The following is a 10669-nucleotide window of genomic DNA, read 5'->3' as shown; positions in this document are numbered from 1 at the left end:
ATAATAATTTTCAGTAAATGTTGCTTTGCTGGTTATATTATTTGCTAACTGCACTTACATTTGTCATCCTATCTACATATTAGTGCAAAATTTCAGCAGGATTTTGAATTTGAAACTGACAAGTCATTTACATAAACATGAAGTGCATAACGTTTGGTCGTGGTCGGGAGTCCGTCCGAATCAATTGATGGGACAAGTTTCTTTAAAGGAAAACTAAGTAAAACTTTAAAATCTGATTGTTTATTGATTTAATATTTTGTTTGTAATTTGTCACAATAAATCAACAAAATAATGACACCAACTGATTTTACTATAACTGATTAACTATTATTAGGGTTTTTCAACGTTATAACTTGTAGTAGTTTGTTTTTTGGATTCTTTTTCAAATTCGAAATTCAACTGAAATACATTTTCACTATCAGAGTTCTCTATTTCGGACACTGAACAGAGAGGACTTTGAACTGTTTTCGGTACTGACGTTCGCTTTATTTTAGCCCTCAAAGAGATTGATTGATTTTTGGGCTAGTTTTCTTTGAGCTTGTTTGTCAATGTCGGCGTCAGGGCTTGATTTTTTATCGTTGATGACGGTTTAGTATCGAACAAACCTATGTCAGTCGTATTTACAAGTGTCCTGGTGCTGTATGCTGTAGGCAACAAGGAGGACGCAGCTTGTTTATCACGTGTTAATGTGCCATCATGCTCTACAGCGAAGTTCAGTGTCGATTCTGAAATATTTTGAACGTCATTATTAAATGTGGACTCTCCAAGGTCCAGACCAGCTGTGTCTGTAGTTAATAGAGCCTTTAGGCTGTGTTTTTTCCAAAAAATATAAGGTTTTATGTATTCCGTGTCTCCTGTCCACTGGTCATTCGTTATCTTTAAATGCCCATATCGTAACCGGGGACAAACTGGATTCTAAATGTTTACAAAACTGTTTGTCTTCATCAATAATTTCCGAGGAGGACGCGTATTCCGTGCTAGTATCGTCTGCTCATTTTGTTTTGGTCGATAACAATTTGGTGTAAACAATATTGTCAGGATTAAAAGCATATAAGCCGGTGCACCGAAATTCAGTGCACGGAAATCTGTTTTTGATACTCTCTGACTTTAAATTGACATCAAAACATTTTTCTACTTCTGAAACAAAATCTGTGCGTTTTAGTTTCATGTAATCGTTCTGGGCTCTTAAATCATGGACAATACCTCGTCAGGCTCCTTTTCTGATCGGAATACAGCTACATCAAATGGCTGTAATTATGTGAGTTGCATTAGGTAGAAGCGCAATCAAGACTATTCCTTTTTCTTGACAAAAGGTAGATAGAGGCAATGATATGTGGGAAGTATGCCCATCAAGAAATAATGCGACTGGCAACGTGATTTCTCACTGTAATATCCAAGGATAAAACACGTTAGTGATATACTTATAGAAGGACTCCATGTTCATCCATCCAGATTCAAAATTGCTTAGACCCCACCATGATGAAACTGTAAACTTTATATTATTTGGCATACTTTTGTAAGGATATAACACCATCGGTGGTGCGATATCACCATTAGCTTAGCGTTGACCAAGACAGTCAAGCATTCTTTTTCGTCATTGGCCACCCTTGTGTACACGCGTTTACTACCCCGTTTCACTAAAACTAGCGATTCTTTAGGACTTAGAAAAAATGTAGTCTCGTTGCAATTAAAAAACAATTAGGGTCTTCAAAAATATCTATGAAATCATTATACTGCAGGTACCTACGTGTAATGCGGTCAAACCAAGCTTTTAATGCTTCTTCCGTGACCTGGTATTTTGAGTCACCCTTTTAGCCACTGTTGGATGGCGTTTCATAAAACTTTGAAACCAGCCTTTGCCGGGCATTCCATCTTTGAATGGGTTCGGGCGATCTAAATTTCTTACAAGTTTACAAACAAATTCTAACAACTGTTGTTTACTGACAGGAAAACCGCTCTTGCCTAAATAATGTATCCAGTCGACAATTTGTACTTCTTCAGATGCCGTTAATATTGGTTGAACACCACATTTGAGATTCTTATATCTTTTGTCTCTTTTATCTCTTAGTGTACTCTCAGGTATGTTATAATTTTTTGAAGCTTGATATATAGACATACCTTGCGATATTTTCTCAAGAGCTTCAAGTAATTGTAAATTTGTGTAACGCTTTTTTTTCTTTCTTTCTTCCATGATTTCTGAAAATAAATAATTTGAATCATTGTATGGTAGGCATTAGACGTTTTTATTATGTTAACTATTAGAGCAGATGCAATGATCACGCGTAGATAGGTATCTATAGATATATAGAAAAATTAGAAAGCTAGTCGTCAGTTCTGTTGACTGTGATCTACTTCCTCGTTTGTCTTTTTTATTAAATAGGGCTGCGAATGAGCACCTACCTGCAAAATAATAGTTACCTGATTGTAAATGAGCATCATCTCATCACCTGCATCGACATGGACCCACATAACACCAGAATTGAGGCGTTCCCAGTTAAAGAGCTTGGATAGAATACCTCATGGGCCAGTCCACCAGCTGTCCTACTCTTCTCACCAAGTACTCTTGTTTAGTGTCAAGTTTAGCGAGCAAGATGGTGGTAGCAATCCCGACGATCCTTGAACAGGCCTACCAGTGATAAGTTTGTCTTTAAAAACAAATGAATAAAATAAGTGCCGGACAATCAAATCGGCGTCTTTGGGGATTGCTGAGCAGGCATCTTTGCCCAAAGACTGGGTCTCAACAGGCAACTCTCTACCACTAAAAGAAACTGGAGACTACTACTAAAAGACAGAAATTCGTAGAAAAAAGCATTTATTAAATTATTACCTAAAATAACCAAATAAATATAGAACCGATATGGGCGTTTCATGATATGGCTAGGAATTTCATGATCTGCCTAAACGTCACTAGGCAAATCGTTAAACGGTGAGTTTTGAACGATATGGCGCATGTCCCTTAGCCAATTCATGAAATGGCGCGATTTCACGATATGCCTAGGAATTTCGTGATCTGGCGGGTTTTACGATCGATCGCCGACATGTACACTGAAATCGAAAGATATAGTACATTTTCATGATAAATCAACAGGCCAAGACAACAATTTTGTTGTACTAGTACATATTATCAATTGTGATTGTGCTCGTTGCATTTGACAACTGTGTCGTCTATTGTAGTTACGGATCCAGAGCATCCAAGTTTGAGGTGTGTACCGCAAAACCATCTTGTCTTGTATCCTGTCTGCCTATGCTTGTGATATTTGTAGCCAGAATAGCAAAGCACACGTCCTCCTTTTCGGGATACCTCGAATTTGAGAACTGAAAGGCAAATTTCTGTTAATTATCGTCTATGTCGGTGAGAAAATAGTAGTTTGTACAACGAGAGCAAATACGAGCCACTTTACCCAAGACGTTCATATAGGTGGATAGACACGTCGAGGGGAAAATGGGGTGAATGCTCGAGTTTTATACTACTTTTCACTTCGATGGCAAGGAAATTAAATAGCAACTGTGGAAACAATTGTTCACTTACTATGTACCTTTAATTGTTCACGGATTACTGTTATAATTATATTTTTTTAGTTTTATTGATCAATTTTGATTGATTTGATTTATTTTGAGTTTTATATAAATAAAAAAATATTTAAAAAATATGTAGAAATTTCTTTGTTTGTGGCTGTTTACACCTGATTGCCTTGGTCTTAGACGCAGATTTTACTTTATGCACTAGAGCATAACCAGTCATTTTATGTCGCCTAATTAACTTTACGAGCATGAGAAGCGAAAAAGATTTTTGCATAAGAATCATTTGTAATAGATGCTTTTTTGCTGACTTTATTTTTTGCTACCTGCTATGTACTGATCGACCCAACTATCACAAACACCACATATGTGTCACACATACGTACTTAGCCATTGTGCTCGTGTGGCAGCAGAGGAGCAAGGTAAAAAGTTTTAGTTGTTAAATTATAACCGTAAGTAACTGCAGTTTATATAAAAAAAAATCTAGGAGCAAAAAACAATGTTATACGTTCATCCCCAAAGCACTCACACTATGAAGGAGTTAGTAAAATAAAAGGACTTGTACACAATAACTCATAATACGGTATTTGACAACTCCTGATTTTGCCATATCTTAATATTATTATGAAAATATAGATAAACAGATAGTGTTTAGCGAAGAGAAAATTTAAATCGGTTGAAAATTGGATTTATAGTGGTTTTTTGAAAAATCTATATACTTGTCTCTTTCTCAAACGTTTTTATCTATGCAGCAAGTATGGCGGTACTGGCGTGTGACGTCACATGTCAGTATGTCTTTCTCTGTCTAATCTTGAATTTCAAACGTTTATTACTTTGTTATTTGTAAAGGTAGCTTAAAAAATGATTTTCTATTCGATAACAGGCATTGTGTAGTTTTAATTTATTTTTTATAAACATATACAAAATAGTCAAATACCGTATTAAATTAAGAAAATACCGAGAGATTCGTTATAAGAAAGAAAGTTCTCGTGTGGAATTAATTTTTAGTGAAAAAATACCTGAAAATATTTAAAAAATAACGTATGACTATCGTAGTTTGTAGAAATCGTGGCCTTTGTAAAAGAAAATATGGCCTCTAAATCACTTTAACATTATGTAAAATAGTGTGGAACCTTTTTACAGAAACTGAGTAATATGATGCATTTCTGGACAAAAAAAAACGCTATGACACTTCCTATAAAAATGTCCCATGTAGGGGCAGGAATGAAATGACGGTACATTTAAATAAAAATAATTTCAACAGATTCATCAATTAACAGGCGTCGGCATCCAATAACAATAATTTTGTTGTACTATTACATTGTCTCAATTGGATGTATTTTAGCAAATACGTTCGAAAGCATTGTCATATATGTTATTAAATTTCACTTTTGTTGTTACTGAAATAAGTTCCGAAAAAAAAGGAAAAATTGTTGAGGTTTGGAACGTTTTTGCTAAACTATGTCCAATTGTGATTGTGCTCGTTCCATTTGACCACTTTGTCGTCTATTGTAGTTACGGATCCTAAGCATCCAAATCTGAGGTGTGTGCCGCAGTGCCATCTAGTCTTGATGCCTCTCTGCCTCTCCTTGTGGTACTTGTACCCGGAATAGCAAAGCACACGACCTCCTTTTCGAGATGTCGTGAATGTGGGTACTGAAAGATAAATTTCTGTCAATGAGGATCCATGTCAGCATAAGAGAAGAGAAAAAAAAGATTTAGAAGTAGATTGTTGTAAAAAAAAAACTTCCCGTTCCCGAGATAAAGGGTCTTGACAAACCGATAGACGGACAACAAAGTGATCCTATAACGGTTCCGTTTTTTCCTTTTGAGGTACGGAACCTTAATACAGATAAAATTATGATTAGAGACATATACGTATGAACTAAAACCTTTATGCCTTGCTCAACAACTAGATACAATCATGGTCTAAGATCCGAACTTGAAAAAATCTCCACCGATCTGGTAACAGAATGAAACCTGTTTTATTTATAATAAATTTAGTTTATTCAAAAATATATTAAAAATAAATTTGCTAAAAAAATCCTGGACAGGCTATTTTTAATTATAAAAAAAAAATTTTTTTTGTTGCATCATCGTGATAATAAGAAAATTTTATATTGACTCAAAGTATAAAACCTATAGATACTACATACACGAACTACTGGGTTGCCAGGTATAAACTTAAACAGTTATGACGATGCCAGTTACTTTCACTTAATTAGATAATAGAAAAAAAATGTGTATCAACATAAGCGCTATTTTATTGCAAACACGTTGATTGTTGTCCAGGATTTTTTTTGCAAAACCATTTCTAATATACTAAATTTATTATAAAATACATTTCATTCTATTATCGGACTGGTGAAGATCTTTTCAAGTTCGGATCCTCTACTATCAAGCCGTGTCTTTTACTGAAAATCACCATTCAGATCTATTCAAAAAGATAAAAGAAAAAGTTCTAATAATAAATATCATCATGTACATAGGCCTCCCCAAGGCTCTCCACTCGGACCGGTCTTGTGCTTTCTGCAATAATAAATATAAATAATACTAATTGTGGTGTTTAAAATTTAATGAAGAACTCACTTTTTTAAGCAACTAAGCGAAGTAAAGGTGTGCAGGGGAAACAATATTGCGAAATTAAAAATAAGTCTGATACATTAATTATTAACAATTACATAATAAAAGTGTACGTAAGTAATTGAACTAAAACTTATGTCTATCTGTGCCGCTAACCATTTAATAATCTAGGAATGCGTTTTCAACTGCCTCTGTATGTACTATTTATATGTAACAGTCATTATACCTACTACCAACCCTACCTACACCTACGTTGCCTTTAAATTCAGAAATTAAATGTTGTACAAAACAAGTAAAACTTAGCCGTTGTAAATTTTTCTTAGGTACTCGGTCAATTAGTAAAATATAATATTTTATAACGAGAAAAATGAACACTGTGCAATATATACATTAATGACACAGTGATGAAAATTAATATTACCTGGTACCTGTTACAAAAGCTACGACATCCGCCACAAAATACTAAGCTGTTTGGTTTATAAATTTGACGTTCAGTTCAGTTGAACGAGTTAATCCCTGAAGTAGGACCATTACGAAGCATTTAAAGTACCAACTTGTACATGTGCAACTGGCACTTTGATATCAAATTGTCCAGTACTTTCCAAATAATATCTATACTCGTCCGGCAAGATAGTGAAGTCTACTGGGTGAGTGTGTTCATTTTGTACTTTAACAACTTCTCCTAATACTGTAGTTACAGTCGCTGCACAGCCGATCTTTTGTCGCGCTACGCAGTGCCAACGTTCCTTTAGGCGTAGGTTCCGTTCTTTGTAGAACTTGTGGCCTTTATAGAAGAGAGTATGGCCTCCAAATCGTGTTGGCTGGTAGAAGACTAAAAGTAAAAAGATAAATTACTAGGTACACTTACTTTTATACCGTGGGAGTAAAGGTTTCCATCCACTTAACCTAATGTTAGGTTAAATTAAATACCTACAACAAATTACTTTTTCTACCAATTTTCGTTAGGTTAAAGGGGTCTGGTCCGAGGGTCTGTTTCGGGTCCTGTAACAATTAATTTTTACATTCGGGTTTAACCCTCAGCTCTATTTTTATTTTCTTTTGTTTTCTTGCATTTAAGCGTCGGTAGAAATTGAAAAAAATATATTATTTACATAATACTTTTTATTTATCGTTTTCTAGCAATTTACTTAATACTCTCAGTTTTTTTTTTTTAATAATTAAAAAACGGAAAACCGTAAATAAATCTTAACTCTATCAAACCACTATGCTAAACAACCACATACACAAAGAGCTTTTTTTTTCAGATATTATTATTTGTCTGATTGAATACACAAATCTATACAATAATACGTAGCGTACCGAAAGGAAAATTACCTTTATGCATTTACCAGGGCTTTAAATACCGTTAAAAAGTGGTAACGTTACCAACTGTCAAACCGATTTAACGTTAAATCATAATTAACGTTAAACGATTTACCGTTACTTATACAACTTTTTACCGGTAAAAAAAATGGTAACGTTATCAGCTATTCATTAAATTAACGTTAATTCAAAAGTATCGTTAAATATTTTTAACAGTATTTATATTACTATTTACCGGTAAGCTTGGGTAACGTTAAATTTTAGATTATCCTCATTTATCGAGCGAGTATGCACGCGCTAAATTGGCAACACTCGGTAGCATAGCAAAAATTACCGATAGTGTTACTTCGGTATCGTTATAATAATGTGAATTGGGTAACGTTAACAAGCCCTACAATGTAAAGTAAATTTACCGGTAAAAATAACGGTAAGTAGGTAACGTTAAATAATGTTAAGTTATCAATTAACGTTAAATTTTAATACCGGTACTAGGTATTTTTATGATTTTTACCGTTATTTAACGTTACTTATAGTGTGAATTTGGTAACGTTAACAAGCCCTGGCATTTACTCCTTGTATACTGTAGGTTGACTCAGGAATTAGTGCCTTCAGAAGAAACTCCAGAGGTAGATAGGCAGTTAATTACTAATTTATTGAATCAAATAAAATAACAAAAATTAGAAAATTAATTAGATTAAGAAAATAAGAAATTAAATAAATATCATATGACAATTGACACCAATTGACCTAGTCCCAAAGTAAGCAAGCTTGTACTTTGGCTAGGGACTAAGCAACGGATAAACATACCTATTTAAAAAGATAGATAAATACATATTAAATTAAACATCCAAGACCCGAGAACAAACATTCGTTTTATTCACAAAAATGTCTGCCCCGTCGGCGATCGAACCCGGGACCTCAAGCTTTGTAGTCAGTTTCTCTAACCACTTGGCTATCCGGTCGTCATAAAATAAAATAACGAAGTATTTATAAAATAACTAGCATTTTCCCGCGGCTCCGCCCGCGTGGAATTCAGTTATCGCGCGCTGTTTCCTCGGGAACTCTGCATTTTCCGGGATAAAAAGTAGCCTATGTCAATCTCGGGCCCATAAACTATCTCTATGCCAAAAATCACTTCGATACGTCGCTTCGTTACGGCGTGAAAGACGGACAAACATACACACAAACACACACTTTCGCATTTATAATAATAGTATGGATAAAGGAAACAATGAAGGTTGTATTTAGATAGATATCCATATTCAGAATGCCCTTGATCCACATCAGCTCTTCATAAAATTCTGGTGTCCAAGTTGATCAACAGAAGAACTAACATCCGCATTTATAAAATGGTGATTCGGCCAGTCTAGCTTTACGGTTACGAGACTTAAATATTGATGATGAAGGAAGAAAATAAGCTGTTGATGGTGGAGAAGAAGACTTTCCGAAAAAAAATTTGGAGTGATCTTGGTAAATGGCAGATAGAGGCTTAGGCAGAATGCAGAAGGGGAAGAAATATTGGCAGAACCTAATATTATCGGAGAATACAGGGCAGAAAGGTTAGCCATGTTGACAGGATGAAGGAGGATCGAGGTATGAGGCGGGCGTAGACGTGACGGTCGTGTGAAAGACGTCCAACCAGACGGCCTAGTTGTCGGTGGATGAACCAGGTGGAGAAGGATCTCGCCCACCCAGCTAGAGCAGCCGGAGTGGCGAGAGGCAGCCCATTGCAGAGCAGAGTGGCATTCTTTGGCGTCAGAGGCCAAGGTCCGCTTCGAATCGGTAAACCATCGTAATAAGTAAGGAAGTATTTAAAGATGTACTACCTCCAGATTTTCATTTGACACTGCTTCCTGAGACAGGTTTGTATTATTTTTCTATGAAATAACAAAGAACAAAAGTTTAACTCTAAATAACAGCGCAAACCGGCGGACGCGACGATAGAGTACCTGTTTATGTAAGTCAGCATACATTGGCAACTACCGCAATACGATACCCAATTAAGACTAGGCACTCGAAAATATTCAAACTCATATAAGGTAGGACCCACATAGGGCTGCAAATGTAACATCCCACTTTGGAGCTCAATTCTATCCGTAGAAAAAAATTAATTATCAGGTTTTCCAACCCCATTTACTCTACCTTCCTTGTTTATTACCTAAATCAAAATGAACATTGAAATAAAAAATATAGATTGCCTCGTCTGACAAAGGGAATTTTCCGGGGCTTACCGTCTCATTCCATCGCGGTATCGTCCTGGGAAAATCCGCTGCCTGCGCTGCGAGTAAGTCTCTGAGCATTCAAAGGCCGTAACTGAATAAGGAAACAACATCTGCCCTTGAGCTATTTTGACTTGATTTTTTTATATAGTTTACTCACACTCACAACTAGTAGACATAGAGAAAATAAACCTTATTTTTTTGAGTTATTAACCACTTGGTTTTTTATATTAAAATTTTGTGAGTTATGTGTACTAGTTGTGAGTAAATTACATATAAAAAAAGTCAAAATAGCTCAAGGGCAGATGTTGTTCTCTTATCCAGCTACGACCTTTATAACTTATGTACCCTACTAATTTTATTGTTGGCCGTAGTACAGTATTTGACTATTGTTTATTTTTTTAAGCTACCTTTACTTACAACAGAGTTATCAAGTTGAAGTTTAAGATTTTAAATTAGAAAGAAATACAGTTATACATTGTTCCAAAAATCACTATAATTAAATTTCCAACCGAATTATATTTTTTCTTCCTTAAACAATGACTGTTTGTCTATATTTTCATAATAAGAATAAGTTTTTGTTAAAAAAAATATTTTTTAATACAAGCTTTTTGGTGACTGTCCATTTTGTTGATTGTAAGTACTTGCATTGTTATCCAAACTTCATTTGCGTACCAAATTTCAAGTCAATGCCATTAACTGTTGAAGAGTTCCGTCTTGCGGAGACGATCCTTGCCGGACCAACAGATATTTCACTAACAGATTAATGTATTGTCATCGGACTTATTAAGTAGGTATGCCAAATTGTAAGTCTATCTGACCGCCGAAAGTGGACAATTCGGTTGTAAGATGTGAGTGTAACTCGTACATACACACATTGCAAGTTAAATAATAGCTTCTAATAAATAGGATATGACAATTCAGGAGTTAATCAAATACCGTATTTTGTCTGTATAGTTAGAATCCGTTTTTCGCTATTCCGGGGAAACTAACCGGACGAAACCTATATCATCTACATAAATCAG

The 10669-nt window shown here is 35.1% G+C and overlaps 1 pseudogene; it reads right to left on the bottom strand.

Moving 5' to 3' along the window:
• Window positions 1–280: 280 nt before the first annotated feature.
• Window positions 281–3438, bottom strand: LOC141434520 (uncharacterized; annotated as a pseudogene).
• Window positions 3439–10669: the final 7231 nt, after the last annotated feature.

The sequence above is a fragment of the Choristoneura fumiferana genome, chromosome 13 (assembly GCF_025370935.1).
Source record: "Choristoneura fumiferana chromosome 13, NRCan_CFum_1, whole genome shotgun sequence".
Classification (NCBI taxonomy): domain Eukaryota; kingdom Metazoa; phylum Arthropoda; class Insecta; order Lepidoptera; family Tortricidae; genus Choristoneura; species Choristoneura fumiferana.
Note: the sequence above shows the minus strand (reverse complement) of the source record. Positions and strands in the feature narration are given on the sequence as shown.